The following is a 23,369-nucleotide window of genomic DNA, read 5'->3' as shown; positions in this document are numbered from 1 at the left end:
TTTCATAAAAACTTTACCCATATGAAATGGAGGGTCATGTGGCTGCAAACAAAAGCACCCACACCTTTATTAGAAAACTTTCCATCCCTGAAACATGCAATCAAACCAGCTTTAACCGCAGCACCACAATCACAACACACTAGTCGACTTCTATTTAACTCTAACAACTCAATTTAGTTTGTTTTTAAACTCAAGCATCTTATGCAATTTTTCCACTTCCATCATCCTTTAAGGCATTTAATATACCTCATAAAAACATCATAAACTCCAATTTAAAAGGTAAAGCATTACCTTGTCCGAAACTCGCCAAAACTCGCCTTGAAAGCTCTTCTAGCGCGGCTGAAAATTCGTGGATGTTTGCTATACTTTTGGGGCTTCTTGAAACCATAAATTTACATTCATAAAACCTTAATACCCTCATGTTATACCCTAGATAATTAATTCACAGAACAAAATTGGAAGGCTTACCTTTTTGGCTCCAAATTCGTGGCTCCCTCTCTCTAGTCTAGAGTTTCTCTTCTCTTTTATTTTCTAGAATTTTCTTAGGGATAAGAATGACTTGTTTGGATAAGGATGATAATAAAACATATATACATGGGCCACCTTAGGGGGTGATATGTGTCATCCCTTAAGTGGTGACACGTGTCAAGCCCTTAGTGGGCTAATGCATCACCTCCTCTACTTAGGGGATGCCACATGGCATGTGGGGGGCCCACCCCTTGCTTCAGCTGCTGCCACATGGAACTTCCAGCTGCTGCCATATGGCACTCCCTTTTTCTGCCATGTGTCACCTTCTTTTCCTCCTCGTGGGTTCGTAAACTCATCTTACTTTATGAACTTATGTAATCCTTGCTACGTAAGCTTGGTATGAACTCAAGTCGCTTAAGAATGTAAGATTTTCAAGTTGGTAGCTTACGTACATAAGTTGAGTCCTACGGCTCATTACTTGGCCTCCAACTTCTTCCGGATTCTTATAACCATATTTTTAATCTTCCCTACTATGGGGTGTCACATTCTCCCTTTCTTAGAGTTGTTTGGTAGCGTTATAGATTATCCGGCTCACATGATGACTTCTAAGAAGCTTAAGAACCTTTCAAGCTACAAAAGTATGGGGTGTAACATTCTTCTCCCTTTTAGAACATTCGTCCTCGAATATTAACTTGTCTTATAGGGTTTTACAAGGATTTTTGGGAGTTCTCTGTAACCATTGTCTTCCAATCCTTTTAGGAGTTTAGACTACCTTTGGATATAGAGAACAAGTATGAATATCTCTTCTCTATCTCTCTATAATCTATCCAAAATATTATAACTGTATTGTCCTTATTGAACCCTTATTCCTTTTACCACGTACTTACTCACTTGGCCCTATGCCTAACACATACATATTCATAGGTTACATAACCCTGTCGGTACAACTTGTATGAGGTAGACGTAGTCTTTTTGTCTCCGGGTTCATTTTACTTCACCTATCTCATTCACATTGAAACTCGCTTGTCCCATCTTATCATACATATTTTTTTTCTTTTATTCACTCTTTTTTCTTCTTACTTCTAATCAAAGGAGGCTTGATGTCCCTTTTCCTTGGTTATTTATCTATCGCAGCATCATTTGCGACCAATACTATAGCCAACATCTTGGATTTTGACTCTGCATGGTATCGTTATCCTTCACATGATCTCTTGAGTTATTCTGTACTCTTCCCTAGTCGTACCCTTTCTTTTTTTATACACACCCATCTTCTAATGTTATGTCATGCAGGGTTTTGCCAAAAACTTCTTGACACCGTCTTAAATACCATTCTGACCTCTATCCCATTATTGTTGGCTTTCAGCCCTTCTAACTTGCTTCAGCACGGGATCTTTTTGAATTTTAAACATCCATGTCCGCTATATTATAGTATCCATTATTTCCATCTTGCCCTTGCATTATTCTCACCCACTTCCCTCCTTAAGGGGTGGGGGTACTTATACCTTTGTCCAATCTCAAAACTCATCCCATCTCTTTTCCCAATCCTCTTGGTACTGTATCATGTCCATCTCTTTCTTTATCCTTTATAACTTGATTTTGTATGTACGAAACCTTGACTAAGTCACGAAGTGATGAGAACCTTTCCATACATAGTGCGACATCTCATCTATTAATCTGTACTTATGTAATGTGACCCATGGAACAACTCATCCAAGGCCACACTTCACTTATCTTTATCTAAAGTTAATTAGCACTTTTAGTCGTTCTAATTTCAATTAGGCAATACTTGTATTCCGACAATAATTGTCCAAGGTTCTCTTAAAGGAGTAGCTTTATCCTAACCTATATCCTTTGTTCCTTGGGATGAATGTATATTGCACCATTTATTCCTTAAGTTTACCATCTTTGTCTCTTAAGGATTCCACTATTGTCGGGGTGATGTTATGTGCACTCACCACCCCTTTATACCTTATACCCCTTGCCCTTATTGTGTACCCAACACCGGCTTTTAATTTTCTCAACAACATACCGAGTTCGCCTCAATCAGGGCCTTACCTTATAACCATGTAGTCGTATTGCACTTTTAAGTTTATATTGTACGTTCCCCTTTCATTCCGTATCTGCATTCATTTAATTATATCTATCTTGGGTGCTTCCATATATTTCTCTTATCATTTAGCCTGTCTATGTCTATCTTTTATTCTGTACAAGAGGGATCTTATACTACCTCTGTATTATTCGGAATGCATTACTTCCACATAATCTTTTTTCTCATTTCTAAAACATATTCTATCTATCCATCTTTATTCAAATCATACCAATCATTCTCTAACACCTATTCTATCTCGTTGCTCATCCTTCTACAACTTGGTCTTTTGTAGTTCCATCACTTTTAGCATTCATATTTTCGGCTAGACATGTCATGACCTATTGTTACACTATCATCTGTCTTTCTTCTTGCTTACTCCTTTCAGTTACTCTTTCTTTCCTTATGCTCACTATCATTTCCGTTATTGCATAATCTTTATTCGCAACTTTCCCTACGGAACTTGATAAGTCTTTCTTATTTGTTCCATAGCCCACTTTTCCATTTCACACTTACCCTTATATTCTTATTACATGGACCACATCCTATCACTAGCCACTTTCTCACTAAGCTTTACTTATTTTCATAACGATCCTCGTTATATTCACATCATATCTTGTTCGTATTCCACCCTATAGTATAACACTTCTTAACCTTTTTCACGATTTTTACTATGGGTTACTTACCCTTGTCAGTTAGTCTTATCCTTAATATCTCCCAAGCTGTCCTATTAATACTTCATATCCATCATAATTCTATTTTCCTTGGACTCTTGTCTTAATCATACTGTTACTCCTTTTAATTATAGTTCATCACAGTTTATCCTTGTGTATCAATTCTTTTGGTGCCTTAATATATTATTCTATCCAGAACTACTAGTCTTCTCTAAATTATCTCCCTAGGGTCACAAGTCTTTTCCAACTTTGGTTTACCATATCAATATCGACCTCCTAGTTTCTATTGCCATTAATTCAATAATTAACTTATTCCTGGAGGTTAGCCATACTCGTGGTTTAGCCAAATCTCATCATTATTGTGGGAACGACCTTTTAAGACATACTACAACCCTATATCTCATTCTCTTTTTATTTCTAGGAAAATTTAGGCAGAGTTTACTCTTTATTTCTTACTATCTCAAACCTGCACGCAGAAAATGCCAATAGTGCCTCACAGGGCTAACATGTATAAAGTTACATATATATGTATCATATCACATCATATTGCAGCCACAGAGGGTGCCCACAATCAACAGTATGAAAATGGACTTACCTCGTACGTCCACTGTAACTTCCCCTATTACACTTTCCTGTCTACTCTTCCTTTTAATTTACAACTTTACATTTCAGTACTACTTTAATACCTTACCCAACAGATATATTTCGTTCCTTTGCTTACCTGCGTGCCTTGTGACTTCAAATATCGTCAGTCACTTTCTTCCATTGCTGTCATCCTTTTGTCAGCATCAAAGGTTAATATAAGGAGTTTTCGTATGACTCAGATCTATCGCACGATCTTAGCTATGAAAGAAAGGTAACATTTTAAATATCCTGTAGCCTCTTATTTATAGATGTGACGTACAACACACCAATAAACAAGACTCTACTAGAAACGGTCTGTAGACACTCGAAGGAAGGACCATTCTGATACCACTTTTGTCACAACTCAATCCCATAAGTCGCGACTCATGCCTGAGTTAGACACCCATACGTACTCTTAGCCCAAATTAGCAGAATAAACAAATATAGAAATTAATTAAGGTCACTAGATAGCACACAAAAATAGATACAGCTCACAAAAATCAATAAGGCCGTCACGGAACATAAAAGCCCAAAACATATACAGAACCCATAAATACATATATACAAACCTCTATAGAATGATAGCATAATCATATGATAGGATAGGGCCTCATCTTACCCCTGACCAATGTATACATATAGGCGACAGAAAGGTCAGTACTAAAATATGGGCTCCAGACAAAGGAGCATTGTCAAACGGTAGAGTGGATGTCCTAAGCAAGAGGATCGGCAACTCAAACGTCTGTAGCTACGGGCATGTAACTCAGCCCCCGAGAAAAGAGGGTCAATACGGAAAATGTACTAAATATGTAAAGCATGGACTATAATAAATAAAGTCATAACCAGAACAGAATGTACAAAAATGAGAGAAATATCCAGAATGTCAAAATACTTATCACAACCCCTGATAATGCATGCAGAAAAAAATATGTTATATCCGGCCCCATTACGGGACGCGATAAAGAAAACATGGTCGTCATCCCACTACCGGCGCCACAACACAGCATAACTCTAGAGTAGAGAATATCTCCATAACAGATCATATCATATTAGATGTACATATCATATCATCAGACATCAGCATATGTGTACATGGCATAGCATAACTCCACAACCTATGTACAGGGCGTACCTTCACCCTCACATCGAGGCACGACGAACAAGGCAGAGAAGTACGTACGATCATGTATATCCTGACCCAAGCTCAGTAAAGGAAGCATTGAGGCATCCACGAGTGGAGTAGTGAGAAACTAAATACAATTTAAATCATATTTGAGATTCGATGGAATGATCAAAATGAGCTATCATTCAAAAATTAAGACAACCACCATATCAAGTACCTTTTGAATGTTACTATGGATTGCATCAAAATAGAACCTCCAGAAATCTAGAACATTGGCCATCCAAGTGGCTCTAAGAATAGGAACTTACTTGGAGGCATATAAAAATCATATATTTGTTTCATAAAGACCATGCCAAAAAAAAGGAAGATAACTTCACATTTTTACTACTCTCCATCATATAAAAGGCTTGAGAGCCATAGCTCCACTATTATGGAAGTCCTAACATTAGGAAGTAGATAAGAGTCATAAATGATGCTCGGAGCTTTATGGATGGGATAACCCCTAAAACTTACATCATATAATACTTATCTCAAAATATGCCAAGAGAAGGAAGGGTTAGCTTTACATACTTATGCCAAAGATATGCCAAAATAAAGAAGGGACAAATTTATATACCTATGCCAAAAACATGCCAAGAGAAAGAAGGTAGCTTCACATACCTTTTATGGATTACTCTTAACCACGTTTGCCTCGTCGTCTTTTGAACCTATTTAACATGAGAGTATTACTAAGATTAATAACCTTTCACTTTTCAATTTCCAACTATACAATCACGTATCCATAGGAATCATTTCATTATCCATTTCCCTTGACTAGCTTATTACTAGCTCCAAAGTTAACAAAAATCGGGCAGCATCTCCCCTATAACTTGCCCTATCCAAACTTCCAACTATATACTTAATTATATATCCAACCAAAAACAACCATAAGCATATATACAAGTAAAATCACTTCAACATTACAAAATATAAACTCCAACCAACTCGCTCAAAACTACGATATCAAAATAGAGTTTTTAACCTTTGTTTCGTAAAACCTTTAACCATACATAATGGAGGGTCCTGTGGATACAAACAGAAGAACCCACACCCTTATTATAAAAATTTCCAGCCCTGCAACACGCAATCAAACCATCTGCAACTGCAGCACCATAATCACAACACACTACTCAACTTCTATTTAACTTTAACAACTCCAATTTAGTTTGTTTTTAACGTCAAGCATCCTTATGCAATTATTCCACTTCCAGACTCCTTTAAGACATGTAATATACCTCATAAAAACATCATAAACTTGAATTTAAATAGTAAAGCCTTACTTTGTCCGAAACTCGCCAAAACTCGCCTCGAAAGCTCTTCTAGCGCGGCTAAAACTTTGTGGCTTTTTGCTATCCTTTTGGGGCTTCTTGAAACCATAAATTTATATTACTAACACCTTTATACCCTCATTTCATACCCTATATAATTAATTCATGGAACAAAATTGGAGGGCTTACCTTTTTGGCTCCAAATACGTGGTTCCCTCTGTCTAGTCTAGAGTTTCTCTTCTCTTTTTTTTCAAGTATTTTCTTAGATATAAGAATGAATTGTTTGGATAAATATGATCATTAAATATATATATATATATATATATATATATATATATAGGCTACCTTAGAGGGTGAAATGTGCCATCCCCTAAGTGGTGAAATGTGTCAAGCCCTTTGTGGGCCAACACATCACCTCTTCCACTTAGGGGCTGCCATGTGGCATGTGGGGTCCCACACTTGCTTTAGATGATGCCATGTGGAACTTGTAGTTGTTTCCACATGGCACTCCCTCTTTCTTCCACGTGTCACCTTCTTTTTATCCTCGTGGGTTCATAATTTCGTCTTACTTTACAAACTTATGTAATCCTTGCTACGTAAGCTTGGTATGAACTCAAGTACTTAAGAATGTAAGATTTTTAAGTTGGTAGCTTAATTACGTAAGTCGAGTCCTACGACTCATTACTTGACCTCCAACTTCTTCTAGATTCTTATAACCATATTTCTAATCTTCCTTACTATGGGGTGTCACATTCTCCCTTCCTTAGAGTTGTTTGGTAGCATTATAGATTATTCGGCTCACATGGTGACTTCTAAGAAGCTTAACAACCTTTCATGGTATAAAAGTATGGGGTGTAACAATTATGTATTTAAAACTATGTTTTGACCTGATTCTTTTGGTGGGATACGTAGGAAATCCACATCGGTTCTTGTCTCTTAGTAGAAATTTTTCAAAAAAATCTCATTTATATGTCACTTTCCGATACCATTCAGGCAAGGCTAATATGGTAGCAGATGCATTGAGTTGAAAGCCGGTGAGCATGGGCAATTTTGATTGTTTGGGGGCCCTTAAGTATCCCTGGCTAGAGAAATTTAGGCCTTAGAGGCCAAGTTCATAAGGCTAGTCATCTTAGAGAAAAGTGGGATAATTGACGGAGTTGATCTAAGGCCCACTTTCATAGAAGAGATTAAGACCAAGAAATTTGAGGATGTATACTTACATGAAATTAGAGGGAAGGTGTTGATGGGCAAGGCTCCAAACTCAACACTAGATACAGGTTGGGTGCTTTATTTTAGGGGAAGGATTTGTGTTCCCCGAGAAGATGTACTAATTTAATATATCCTGTTTAAATCTTATGGTTTACGATACTCTATTCACCCTAGAGTGACTAAGATGTATCAAGACTTAAAACGGTTATATTGGTGGTCGGGTATGAAGAAAGACATAGCTGAATATGTAGCCAAGTATTAGAACTGCCAAGAGGTGAAGTATGAACACCAAAGACCTGCAGGTTTGTTGCAAATAATGCCTATTCCTGAATGGAAGTAGGAGAGAATAGCCATGGATTTCATGGTGGGACTTCCTAAGAATTTGGGAAAGCATGACTCTATTTGGTGGTGGTTGAAAGTTTAACGAAGTCAGCACACTTCATTCCCGTTAGATTAGATTACAATGCACAACAGCTGGCCAGAATTTATGTGAAGGAATAGTAAGACTGCACGGGGTGCCCTTTTTTATCATTTTAGACCATGGTACGTAGTTCACTTCCAAATTTTGGGGTAAGTTGCATGAAGAGTTTGGTACTCAACTCACTTTTAGAACATCTTTCCACCCACAGACAGAAGGGCAGTCAAAAAAGGACTATGCAAGTGTTGGAAGATATGTAGAGGGCGTGTGTTATAGACTTTGGGGGACATTGGGATAAGTTTTTTCCCTTATGCAAGTTATCCTACAACAATAGCTACCACTCCATTATTGATTTTGAACCATTTGAAACCTTGTATGGGAGGGGATGAAGGTTTCCCATACAGTGGTTTGAAGCTGGGGAAGTGGAACTATTAGGGGTTGACTTAGTGAAGGATGCTCAAGATAAGGTAAGAAGCATCTAAGATAAGATTCTAGCAGCTCAAAGTCATCAAAAGGAATATACTGACCAAAAAGTAAGGGATATGACATTCGAGGTTGGTGAACAAGTACTTTTAAAAGTGTCACCCATTAAAGGGGTGATGAGATTTGGCAAGAAGGGCAAACTCAGTCCTCATTACATTAGCCTTTTTGAAATTCTTGATTGTGTAGGGACAGTGGCATATATGTTGGCCTTACTACCAAGCGTGTATGGAGTACACTCGGTGTTCCATGTGTCTATGCTGAAAAACCACCATAAGGATGGGGACTACATCATTAAATGGAACTCGATGTTATTAGATAAAGAATTTCAGTATGAAGAAGAGCCAGTTGTAATTCTAGATCATGATATTCAAAAATTGAGAACTATGGAGATTAACATGGTTAAAGTGTAATAGAAGCATCGTTCGATAGAGGAATCTACTTGGGAGACTGTGAAATACATGCAAGATAAGTATCCTCAATTGTTCGACAAAACATGTACTACTCTATCTTTACTTTAGCCATATTTTCCCTAGTTAGTAAATCGGAGATGAGTGTTGGGTAAATTGGTATCTATTATGATGACCTGTCCCTGTCATTAAGAATAAGCCAATGGGAAATGGTTTTAGGACAGAAAACTTTGGATAGTTACTTCAGAAAATTTGAACCTAGGTCAAACTTGGATGAATTCTAAGTTAGGTGAAGTCTAGGGTGATCATGTGAATGATGGAAGGTCAAATCTATAATTTAATTGGACAAATTGATAGACAAAATAATACAGAGCATTTACAGCTTCGCAGAATCATATTCGGGCAAGTAAAACTCTCGAAATCGAATTTGGTGTGAAGGGTATAATTTTAATACATTTTTGGAAGGGGTATGTTATGAAATTAAGTCGTGAAAAAGTCCAGAATCGGTCTTTTTCTGCAAAATCAACTTCTAAAACTTTAAGAGGCGACCTAGTGTGAATTCTACCAATTTCCCATAGATTTTCATGCTTAAGGTAAGATTTTTACTCCCTAGATTCATACTTAGATTCCTTGAAACTAGAAAGTATAGGTGGTAATTATTGGGGGAAGGGGGTTCGAACTGAAAATCTATGGTGGAAATTAGCCCTAGGGTAAGGTTAGAATTAAGGGTTGGCCTAGTGTGTAAAATTATGTTATATTTCCTTAGAGTTGGGCTATTGTGTTGATCCTTTATATGTACTTACTGTTTTCTAGACCAAGAACGAGAAGAATGAACTCGGAAAGGGAAGATTCTTGCATTGTAAGGTTGTTGAAGCTTGAATTTAAGGTAGGTGATGGTCTAGGTTTCCATATGTGTTTCATATACTTGTTAAATTGCTTCATGTTATGAATGTATGTATATGAATAGGAAAACATGCAAGATTATGTGTGAAATAATCACTTGTTGGCCTGTTTGGATGATAAACTTGTTCTTGGTGATATAAATATTGTAAATACTGAATGTATTTGTGATTGTGGTACCTTTGGATCGGGCGTGAAGTTCCGACACATAATTTGGATCGGGTGTCATATTTTGACACATATTTGGATTGGGTGTCACGTTTTGATACATAATTGGATCGGGTGTCACGTTCCAACACAAAGTTAATTGTTTGTAGGTCCCTTGAGAGGACCCTGGCGTGAAGTTATAGCATGTGGAAGTTATTGAGCTGTGATATTGCTGAATAATAGTTGAACTTGAGATTGGTTGACTTATTTTGTATATGTATATGCCTATTGTGTTGAATTTACTTGTTTATGATCCGCTTACAGGCTAATCGTGTGATCCTACTAGTACACCGTTGTCTTTGTGTACTGATACTACTCTTGCTCTGCTTTTTTGTTGAGTACAGGGCATATTCAGCCAGTTGCATAGAGACCTCGGTTGGAAGATTAGAAGTTTGTTCAAAGTCCAATGGTGAGCTATTCCGTGATGCTGTCATGGACTTTTTCATTAATCCATGTCCTTCTTTTGGGACTCAGATGTTTAGACGTTGTTTTAGTATTTTGACTTCTGTTTGGCGAGTGTTTCCCCTTTTCTTACATTGACACTGGTTAGAATTTTGGTACGAATGACTTTGAGTTCCTAAGGTGTGTTGACTTCCACATTTTCGTAGTTATTAAAATTTTTGGTTGAATTTATGGGAACTCAGTATTATTTTTTGGTTATATTCTTACTTCGACAACTTTTTTAATATTTATTTCTTAAGTTGATAAGTTGGGCTGTAAAAATGATTCTCGCATTGGAATAAAAATTGTGGATGGCAGTCATGGCGGGTCGAGGTCGTGACAAAAGTCATGTATCAAGAGGTTGGATAGAGAAATATAAAATAAGGGATTATTTATTGAAATATTTTGAAACGATAGGGACATATAAAAAATATTATTTTATAAGTCGCGTATTTCTGTAAAATTTACTTTTTTGAACGTCTAATTTAGTAACTAGTACATTATACATTATGTGAAAAGTTTAGTAAGTAAGAAACTTGAAAATAAAATATCATTTTAAAAAAGAGGACAATACCCAATAGCAGTAATGCTAATAATATAAATTTTAAAATAGTATAGATGATAATAAAGGATGATAACCACAAAAATAATGAAGGTTGAAGTAATGGTAATAATAATTTCTAATAGATAATTATGATAACAATAGTAATAAATAAAAACACTAGTAATTGACTTATTAGTAATTTAGAAGCTCAAGAAAAATAAATTAAAAGAATGGGGGGACAAAATTGAGTGTCAACAATCATCGCCTCGTGGGCTCCACAAAATTTTACAATATTGTCAACTATTTAAACTAAATTGTCTTATATTTGAGGAAATGATATTCACTTTCATTTGTCCAGTTTAAAAATTTAAGAGATAATTTATTACTCTATTCCTAATTATTTTTTAAAATATTAAATATATTACATTCAAAGTATGAAATAATAAAATTGTCATTTTATTTATTGTTCATTAAGAATTATACTAAGTCAATATCTTACATCTGAAAATAGACAAAAGGAAGTACGTATTTAAAAGCTTAAATTTTCTTGTTATTAGAGAACTAGTATACGTACCCGCGCTTTGCGCGGTCAGTTGATAAATGTAATCATAATACTAATTTATCGATAATTTCAAAATTCAACTTAATATAAAATGATATTGTAAAGTTTATATTAATTAATGTTAGCATTCTTAATAGGTTATAATAGAAAACTTATGAAAACAAATCAATATATAAGCTTAGTTCATTGTCTAAATTTGACAATAATAATTTTTAGCATAATTTAATGTAGTTATTTTTCTAATTATTCAAAATCATAAATACTTTCACCCTGTCCATATATCCACTTGTTAGAATAATAAAGATATGAGAAAATTTAATCGTTAAATTAAAATAAAATATAACTAACAAAAGTCCTAAGATTATATTAATGATAATGCTAAGCGTAAAACTAAAAAGTTTTAATAACTTGAATGGATAAGGATAGAAGAAAGATAATTCTATTAAAAAATCCATATATTCAAAATATGTTAAACAAATAAGTAAGCAATTCTATTTAAACATGATTTGTAGTTAAATTATCAATTACATTTTTTTTTGAATTTATCCATTTCTTTGTCTACCAGGTATCCTAATACAAAGGATAAATTGTTGCCAAATTTTTATTAACCATGCACAATGTGACATGAAAATATTTTGCCTAGGCTTTTTCTATTATAATTAATTCTCTGTTTCTTTAAGATAATGTCATATATTTACCAAATAAGTTTTTATTGATATATTGTAAATCTCATAAGTTTTAGTAACACACCCTAAAATATTGTATCTGGTGTTTCAATTCTCGACGAAAATGATACTGCTTCTGTATTTTGGGCATAACTTTTCATAGGATAGTCCACATTAGGTGATTCAAATTTCTGAATAACTCCAACATCATTACCTACAACTTTAAGATATCTTAAGATTCGGAGGATAAGTAGGTCAAATAAATTAATTTTTACAAGACATGGTGTTGTGACAAAATAGAGTGTTTGTAGAAGCAAAATCATATCTCATGGTAAGATGCTCCAAATCGGTTGATTCTTGAACGAAATGAAATTAAACTTCAAGATACACAATTCATATGAAGACACCGAATCCTAATTAGGAAGTTATCATGTTCAAACGCAGCTCTGAAAAAAGGTATTTCGTTAAAAGAAGATTCATCTAACAAACCATGGAAAGATCTAGATCAATTTGACATCATCCATGACATCAATAGTCCTCCATTTAACATCACCCATGACATCACAATCCTTCATTGAATTTTCAAGATCATTCTTTGTAATTATTTTTATTTATTGTTAGGTCCATCCCCACACCTATAAATACCTACCTTATTTTTTGATTTTATTCATCAAGCTTTCTCAAGAAACTCTTCTCTATATACACTTTTTTACTCATTCTCAAATATAGTTTTAGTTTTTAGTAGTGTAGAAATACTATTCCGGTGATTCTTATAGTGATTCTTATACTCCGAGTAGTACACAAAAATGCTCCATTGAGGAAAAACAGGCCAGGGGTTCAAGAGTGTTCATTGAGTTCGTCAATTTAGAGTAAAGCTTTGGATTTCAGGTATGTAAGACTATTCATAACATTGTATTGAGTTCGTCCATGCGGCCAATATTTAAATTCATCGTAATTGAGTTATAGTTGAGTTTTACCCTAATCTTGAATTTTAAATGAATTAATTCTTTTTCTATTGAGTTAGATGTATTTATGCATTGAGATTATTATTTTTATCTTTCATACTATTGAAACTATTGTTCGTGGCTACTTTCCCATGACCCCTAATTGATTTGATGTTCATGAATATTTTTACGCGTGTTTTGAGTAAATATGTTGGCTTTTAATATTCATTGACAAAAAGATTTATTTAAATTAGTACTATATATGTATTTTATTGAGTTTTAAAAGAGCAAATGAATTGAGTTTAAATAAATTTGATTAAATAATATTATGAGCAAGATGTTTTGATGAGATGTAAATAATGTTTTGAAGTGTAATGATTGATGAAGATGTAATGAGATGAGTTTGATGTTTTAAATAAAATTCCAATAAGACTAGATAATGATGTTAATATGAGCAAATATTTTGGGAGTAGTAATGAGAATTCAGTTGGGTAAGAGTTTAATTTACTCAAACTCCAAAACTACGTAGCCAGCATAGGATGGAGGCTACACCTCTTAAGTCCCAAAAAGAAGACTTTGATGATTGGATCAAAAATGGTGATTTACTTTACCCTGGAAAGGTATTGGATGGATGTGGCAAGGACATCATTTCGCTATAACATCACTAGCTCATAAGTGATAGTGATTGGTTAGAGAAATTCTCAACTGAGTAAGCATTGCTTATTATTATTATTTTTAAATTTACATTACATATTGATGTTGAGTTTTAAGCTGAGTCTTCCTGAGAGGAGTTTTTTGATGTATGTCCTTATTTTTCTACCATTTTACATACTCGTACATTCCATGTATGGACGTCATTCGACCTGCATGATTTTATGATGCAGATACAAGTGTTAGAGATCCTCAATAGGCGCATCGTTGAAGATCATTACTTTCCAGCTATTTGGTGAGTCTTTGTATTCGGAGGAAATTTTTATCCTTTTATTATTGTTGAGTATTATGTTTCTTTTGTGGTAGCCATGGACATGTCATCGGCACCGTTTGATAGTGTTAGAGACTTCGTAGACAAAGTTTGATAATGTAATCGGAGTAGTTCTCCTTTGAAACTACTTCTTCTAAGGATTATTTCTTTCCTTCAATGTTGATGATAGTGAGCCCACATAAGTATTCTTATTTTCACTTACATCTTTCGCTGATGAACGAATGAGTTATGAGACCAAGTGATTCTCTCGGAGGCCAGATATGGTTTCTAAGTGTCGGTCACTCCTAGGGTACCCTCTTGGGGCATGATAGACTTGGTATTAGAGCACAGATTTCAAGAGTCCTAGGATGTCTATGTTATGGAGTATCGTGTACTACATTTATAATCAGTTGGCTATAGGACATTAGGAATTATTTCACTTCTTTCATAATCTGAGTTCGTGCGATAGAGTTTAACTCTATAAAAATTTCGTTCTAATTCGTGTGTTTACATATTGTAGACCATGCCTCCTAAATGTACAACTAGTCAGAGAAACGCTGCCAACACTGAGGTTCCACAGTCAGAGATGCCTACACCGAGAACTAGGAGTCGACCTGTAAGGTCTACTGAGGTTCCCTAAATACCTACTGTTTAGACCACTCCTACTTCGGAGGTAGAATTCAGAGGAGCTATTGCCATGCTCACTCAACTAGTAGCTTCCCCAATGGGTAACCATAGTTCACCAATTCCTAGCTCTAGTTCTCAAGAGTCGTCTTCCATCACATGGATTAGAAAATTTTTGAGGATGAACCCGCCAGTCTTTATAGGGTCTAAGGTTGAGAAGGATCCTCAAAATTTCATTGATGAGATGTGAAAGATCTTGAAAGCGATGCATACTACCGAGGTTGAGGGTATTAAGGTTGTTTCCTACCAGTTCAAGGATGTGGCGAACATATGGTATGACCAGTTAGAGCAGAGTCGCGGCGAGGATGCTGGACCTATAGTTTGGGATGAGTTTGAAAGCACTTTTCTTAACCACTTATTCCCCCAAGAGCTACAGGAAGCAAACGTTAAGGAGTTTGTGAAACTCAAGCAAGAGAGCATGACTTTAAAGGAGTATAGTTTGAAGTTTATTCAGTTGTCCAAATATGCCCCAAAAATGATTTCTCATATGAGGTCCAAGATGAGGAAATTTGTCTCTGGCCTAGGCAAACATGTAACGAAAGAATGTAAGGAAATGCTAATGATTTTTGCCATGGATTTTTCTAGATTGATGGTGTATGCTCAACAAGTTGAGAATGATAAGAAAAAGGACTGAGAGGAACACTTAAACAAAAAGGCCAAGTCTCCTGGGCATGAGAATGAGTAGAAGCAAGGGAAGGGTAACAAATCCTTCTTTCAAAAGAGGTCTTCTAATTATGCACCTTCCTCACCAAGTGCTTTTACACCTAATCAAAGGTCGATGAGTCACCAGAACTGCTGAGCTTAGGGTTCTCAGTCCCAACTAAGTGTGGCTGAAGGTTCTAGAGGAAAGCCACCATGTGCTAGATGTGGGAAGCTCCATTTGGGAGAATGTCGTGTGGGAACCAATGCTTGCTATGGATGTGGAAAGACAGGTCACTTCCATAATGAGTGTCCTTCAAAGAGATAGGGAGATGAAGGTAGTAGAGCTCAGTTTTCTTCTGCAGCACTGCATAATAGAGGTAATCAGAGAGGAGCAGATTCAGGTGCAGGCGGGGGAACAAACCATTTGTATGCTATGGGTAGTCTCCAAGACCAAGAGAATGCACCTAATATTGTTACTGCTATGCTCTGGGTCCTTTCTTTTGAGATGTATACATTACTTGATCCGGGTGCTACATTATCTTTCGTGACTTCTTACTTGGCTAGTAAATTTGAGATCCTTCCTGAGTGTCTTCTTGAGCCTTTCAGCGTGTCTACTCCTGTTGGTGATTCTATATTATCTGAGAAGGTCTATAGATATTGTACTGTGTCAATCTATCATAGGGATACCATGGCTGACTTAGTTGAGTTGGACATGGTTGATTTTGATGTGAGTCTTGGCATGGACTAGCTTTCTGCTTATTATGCCTTAGTTGATTGTAGAACCAGAATTGTCAAGTTTTAATTTCTAAATTAGCCTATGTTAGAGTGGAAGGGGAGTTCTGTACTGCCTAAATTTATTTCCTACCTTAAGGCTAGAAAGTTAATCTCTAAGGGATGCATATATCATATAGTCAGAGTCAAAAATATTAATGATCAGGCTCCATCTCTTAAGTCAGTTCTCGTTGTGAGAGAGTTTCCTAAAGTCTTTTTTGAGGACCTGCCTGGAATCCCTCTTGATAGAGAGATAGACTTTGGTATTGATGTCTTTCCTGATACATAACCTATCTCTATTCCTCCTAATATGATGGCTCCTGCTAAGTTGATAGAGTTGAAAGAATAGCTGAAAGACCTCCTAGATAAGGGATTTATTAGGCCAAGTGTCTCACCTTGGGGGTGCTCCAATCCTATTCATGTGAAATAAAGATGGATCCTTTAGAATGTGCATTGATTACAGGCAACTGAACAAGGTCACCATAAAGAACAAATATCCTTTCACTAGGATAAATAATTTATTTGACCAACTTCAGGGTGTCATATGCTTCTCTAAGATAGGCCTCAAATCAGGCTATCAGCAATTGAAAGTGAGAGAATGTGACATCCAAAAGACGGCTTTCCAAACCTGTTATGGTCATTTTGAGTTTTTTGTTATGTCCTTTGGATTGACAAATGATTCTGCAGCTTTTATGGACCTCACAAACCGGGTATTCAAGCCATACCTAGATATGTTTTAATTGTCCTCATCAATAATATTTTGGTCTACTCTAGAAGTAAGAGTGAGCATGCTAACCACCTTAGGATTTTCCTTCAAACTCTCAAGGAGAGGGAGTTGTATGATAAGTTTTCGAAGTGTGAGTTTTGGCTTGCGTCTGTAGCATTCATAGGCCATATTATATCTAGTGATGGAATTTGAGTTGATACTCAAAAGATTAAGGCAGTTAATAACTTGTCCAGACCCACCTCTCCAATTGATTTAAGGAGTTTCTTAGGTTTGGATGGTTACTACTGGAGGTTTGTTGAGGTATTTTCATCCATATTCTTACCATTGACTAAGTTGACTCAGAAAAAGGCTAAGTTTCAATGGTTTGATACTTGTGAGAAAAGCTTTCAAGAGTTGAAAGCTAGATTGACTACTGCTCCAATACTGTCCCAATCCGAGGGAACATATGATTTTGTAATCTATTGTGATGTTTCTAGAGTTGGGTTGGTATGTGTGTTGATGCATAAAGGTAGGGTCATTGCCTATTCATCTAGATAACTTAAGACCATGAGAGGAACTACCCCACTCATGACCTTGAGTTGGCAGTTGTTGTAGTTGCTCTTAAGATCTGGTATAACTATCTTTATGGTGTACATATGGATGTATTCACGGACCACAAGAGCTTGCAGTATGTATTCAGTCAGAAGGAGATGAACTTGAGGCAGTGGAGATGGCTAGAGTTGCTCAATAATTATGATATGAGCATTCTTTACCTACTAGGTAAAGCAAACGTAGTTGCCGATGCTCTTAGAAGGTTATCCATGAGAAGTATGGCCCATGTAGAAGAGAAAAAAAAGGAGTTGGCAAAGGAAGAAATAGACTTGTGCATTTGAGAGTTCAACTTATTGACTCTAGTGAGGGTGGTACAATAGTCCAGAATGGAGCTTAATCATCTCTAGTTGCAGAGGTAAAAGGAAAACAAGATCAAGACCCCATTATCCTTCAACTGAAAGATGAGGTTCACTAGTAGAAGGTAATGGATTTTTCCAAAGGGGGAGATGTAGTGTTGAGATATCAAGGGAGATTATGTATTCCAATTGTTGATGGAATTAAAGAGATAATCATGGTAAAAGCCCATAATTCCAGGTATTTCATCCATCCAGGTTTGAAAAGATGTACCACGACATGAGAGAAGTATACTGGTGGAGTGAAATGAAGAGAGATATAACTGAGTTTGTGTCCAAGTGCCTGAACTGCCAACAAGTTAAAGTTGAGCACCAAAGGCCTTGTGGAGTGGCTCAAAATATAAAGGTCCCAAAATAGAAGTGGGAGATGATCAACATGGACTTCAGTACTGGTTTACCGTGAACTCGCAAACAGCATGACTCTATTTGGGTGATTGTGGATAGGATGACCAAATCATCCCATTTCTTGCTGGTTAAGACTACAGACACCGCAGAGGATTATGCCAAATTATATCTTAGAGAGATTGTTAGACTTCATGGAGTTCCTTTGCCTATAATCTCAGATAGGGAAGCTCAATTTACTTCTCAGTTTTGAAAGTTGTTTCAAAAGGGTTTAGGTTCAAGGCTGAACCTTAGTACATTTTTTCATCTGCAGACAGACGGCCAGGTAGAGCGTACGATAAAGACTTTGGAGGCTATGTTGAGAGCTTGTGTAATCGACTTCAAAGGTAATTGAGATGACCATTTACCTCTTATTGAGTTTGCATATAATAATAACTTCCATTCAACTATTCAAATGGCTCCTTATGAAACTCTTTATGGGAGGAGATATAGATCACCAATTGGTTGGTTCGAAGTTGGTAAAGCTGAGTTGATTGGACCATACTTGGTTCACCAAGCTATACATAAGGTGAAAACAATCCAAGAGAGGTTAAGGACTGCTCAGAGTCGCCAGAAATCCTACACTGATGTTAGGAGGAGAGATTTGGAGTTTGATGTGTATGATTAGGTATACTTGAAAGTTTCACCCATGAAGGGTGTGATGAGATTTGGAAATAAAGAGAAGCTTAGTCCCCGCTACATTAGTCATTATCAGATTGTGAAGAGGGGTGGTAACGTAGCCTATGAATTAGAGTTGCCCACAAAATTAGTAGCTATTCATCCTGTGTTTCACATCCCTATGATTAAGAAGTGTTTGGGAGATCCTTCACTTGTTCTCCTGACTAAGAGCATTAGGGTGAATTCAGTTATGAAGAGATTCAAGTCTAGATTCTTGATCGTCAAGTTCGCAAATTAAGAACTAAGGAAGTGGCATCTGTCAAAGTCCTATGGAGAAATTAATTTATTGAAGAGGCTACATGGAAATCTGAAGAAGATATAAAGGCTAAATGTCCTCATCTATTTATGCCTTCCGAGGATGATGTTCAAGGTAATATTTCCTACTTCTACCTTTGAGTCGATGTGTATTCTTGAGTTTAAGTCATTGACTATTCGAGTATGTGTTGTTTGAGCATTTGAATATCGAAGTTTTTGAGAAATTAATGTCTTGATGATATTCATTATTCATGTCCTCTAGTTTAATCTTCAATCGAGGATGAATGATCCTGAGGGGGAGATATTGTAACACCCCCGAAAATATTATATGCGGTGTTTCAATTCTCGATGAAAATAATACTGCTTCTCTATTTTGGGCATAAATTTTCATAGGCGAGTCCAAATTAGATGATTCAAATTTCTGAATAACCTCAACATCATTACCTACAACTTTATTACAGACCATATCTTAAGATTTGGAGAATAAGTAGGTCAAATAAATTCATTTTTACAAGACATGGTGCTGGGACGAAATGGAGTATTTGTAGAAGTAAAATCATATCTCGCGGTAGGATGCTCCAAATCAGGTGATTATTGAACGACATGAAATTAGACTTCTAGAGATACAATTCATATGAGACACCAAATTCTAATTAAGAATTTATCTTGTTCAAAAGCAGCTCCGAAAAAGGATATTCCGTTAAAAGAAGGTTCATCTCACCAATCATGGAAAGATCTAGATCCATTTTACATCACTCATGACATCAATAGTCCTCCATTTAACATCACACATGACATCACAATCCTCCATTGAATTTTTAAGATAATCCTTTGTAATTATTTTTATTTATTGTTAGGTCTCTCCTCCACACATATAAATACCCACCTTATTTCCTTATTTTATTCATTAAGCTTTATCAAGCAACTCTTCTCTTTATACACTTCTTTACTCATTCTCAAATATAGTTTTAGTTTTTTGTAGTGTAGAAATACTATTCCAATGATTCATACTCCAGGTAGTACACCAAAACCTCCGACTAGGAGAAAAAGCTAGGGGTTCAAGAGTGTTCATTGAGTTCATCAATTTAGAGGAAAACTTCGGATTCCAGGTATGTAAGACATTCATAGCATTGTATTGAGCTCGTTCATGTGCCCAATATTTAAATTCATCGTAATAGAGTTATAGTTGAGTTTTACACTAATCTTAATTTCTAAACTAAATAATTCTTCTTCTATTGAGTTAGATATATCTATGCATTGAGATTATTATTATTTTTATCTTTCATATTATTGAAATTACTATTCATGGCTACTTTTTCGTGAACCCTAATTGATTTGATGTTCATGAATATTTTTACACATGTTTTGAGTAAAGATGTTGACTTTTAATATTCATTGACAAAAAAAGTTATTTGAATTATTACTATATTTGTATTTTATTGAGTTTTGAAAGAGCAAACGAATTGAGTTTAAATGAATTTGATTAAATGATGTTTTGAGAAAGATTTTTTGAGAAAGATGTAAATGATGTTTTGATGTGTAATGATTGATAAAGAGGTAATGATATGAGTTTGATGTTTTAAATAAAATTCCAATAAGACTAAATGATGATGTTAATATGAGTATATATTTTGGGAGTAGTATTGAATACCAAGTTGGGTAAGAGTTTAATTTACTCAAGCCCTAGAACTACATAGCTAGCGTAGGATGGAGGCTATACTTCTTAAGTCTCAAAAAGAGGATTTTGATGATTGGATCCAAGATGGTGATGTTCTTTACCCTGGAAAGATATTGGATGGATGTGGCAACGACATCACTTCGTTGTATCATTACTAGCTCATAAGTGATGGTTGTCGGTTAGAGAAACTCCCAACTGAGTAAGCATTGCTTATTATTATTATTATTTTTAAATTTGCATTACATATTGATGTTGAGATGATGTTGAGCTTCTACCTGAGTCTTCCTGAGAGGAGTTTCTTGATATTTGTCCTTATTTTCCTGCCATTTTACATACTCGTACATTCTATGTACGAATGTCATTTAACCTGCAACATTTTATGATGCAGATATATATGTCAGAGATCCTCAACAGTCGCATCGTTGAAGATCATTACTTTCCAGCTATTTGGTGAGTCATTTTTATATTTAGAAGAACTCTTTATCCTTGTACTACTGTTGAGTATTATGTTTCTTTTGAGGTAGTCATAAACATGTGATCGGAACCGTCTGATAGTGTTAGAGGCTTCGTAGATAAAGTTTGATGATGTTTGTAACACCCCTCAAAATTTTCCAAAAGATTCAGACCCTTCTTATATTCGGGTAGGGTCAAACTCGAGTATTGTAGAGCATTTGCATGAGTAAGATGAGTCTTTGAGAAATTGAGCAGCGTTAGAGGTGATGTGGGGTCATGAAGGACCTCTAGGACCAAATCAAATCCAAAAGATTCATCGTGGCTAAGTTTGAGGAGGAGTTCGCTTAAGGGGTTGACTTCTAATGACCCTATCTTTTGAAAGACGACAATCTGGGTGGCCCACAACCCATCAAATTAAAGGTCGTCGAGTTTTCTTTCCAACGCCAAGAAGAATGTAATTTTTAGAGTTCGGAGTCGAAAGAAATGACCATCCTAAGATGAACTAGCCAGCAGAGGTTTTTAGGCCTAGGTTGCAATTGCTGGAAAACTGGGCTTGGCGCCGCAGTGGCGCGATACGCCACTATCTCGCCAGAAACATGCCTCAGTAGTTTGGACTCTGGCGCGGCGCACCACTAAAAGGTGTGCAGGGTTTTTCAAGCCAATTTCCAGAACCCAGAAAATATGGCCTTAGTGCTGTAAGGGCGCGACGCGCCACTATCGCGCCAAGAATGTGCCTTAGTGGTTTGGTCCTTGGCGCGGTGCACCACTATGAGGTGTGCAGGTTTTAGGCGTAATCGGCCTGGCGCTGCAATGGCGCGATGCGCCACTATCGCGCCAGGTGCATTTTCGCCTATTTTTCAGAACTTTTAAGAAGGGACAATTTGGGAATTCACCCAAATTATATATGTATCATCCTTGGGCATTTTGGGGTCATAATTTATAGCCCCTCTCTCTAGAAAAGCTTTAGAAAAACTCTCTCTTATTCATCTTCTTCTTCTTCTCCATTTCCAGCAAGAGATTGTTCCAAAAGATTCAAGACTTCAAGCTTTCCATTAAAGACCAAATAACAAGGTTTCTTCAAGAGTCTATTCTAAGGTATGTAAAGCTATCCAAAACATGGGTTGAGTCCACCCATGTGCCCTACTCTTGCTTTGAGGTTAGATGTCCATGAAAATAGAGTTTCTTGGTATGGTTTATAGTTGAATGAGTTTTGTCCCCTATTTATTTAATGCTATATGTGTTGATGTTGTTGAGCTAAGAAGTTCCTAAAACCTTCATGTTAATATGAGTTGATGGAGATGACTTGTTATTATGTTTTGTTGATATCTTTAGCCATGTGATTATGTTGCTTAAGTTATTTTCCTTAAATGTGTTATTCTACTTGAATTATTGAGCTAAAGTCATAGAGTTGTGATGAGTTTTTGAGGAGATGTCATAAATGCTTACCAAAATGAGGCTTGATTGAGTTATTTGGAGGATAGAATTAACGCGTGGACGAGGTCCTAAATGGAACTTGCCATTATGACTTAATTGAGTTGAGAATAAGGATAGAGTTGATGAGTGGGAAATGTTCCATATGAAACTAGCCGTGAGGGCTTATTTGAGATGATTGGAGGGAGTCTTATGAGCATGGAGTCATGAGAAGAGTATCGAGCACCGAAGTGGGTAAGAGTATAGTCCATACTCGAACCCCAGAAACTACGCCGCCAACGTAAGTAGGGATGGAACCGTTAAACTCAGATGCTTCCCATGGGATCGAACCGTTAAAGTTGGATGTTTCCCATTTTATTTTCCTGAAATGATAGGACTTGACTAATCGATGGTATCCATGATTAGGGAGGCGTTCATGCCCTGGAAAGGTATGAACGGACGTGGCAACAATGTCTGATTGTTGTACTATCACCGGCTCATAGGTGATGGTTGTCGGATAAGAGAAACTCCCATTTAGGTCTTAATAGTGCTCTGAGTCAGTTGAGTTGAGTGGGTTATGAGTTAGTCCCGTCTAAACTAATCTTGTTAGACTTAGGACATTAGAGTGAGTTGTCCTGTATATATATATATGAGTTGAGGTCCTGAGTTGATATTGATGTCTTCTTGATGTTTGTTTCATCCGGCCATTTTACATACTCGTAC

This window comes from Solanum dulcamara, chromosome 1 (genome assembly GCF_947179165.1).
Source record: "Solanum dulcamara chromosome 1, daSolDulc1.2, whole genome shotgun sequence".
Classification (NCBI taxonomy): domain Eukaryota; kingdom Viridiplantae; phylum Streptophyta; class Magnoliopsida; order Solanales; family Solanaceae; genus Solanum; species Solanum dulcamara.
Note: the sequence above shows the minus strand (reverse complement) of the source record.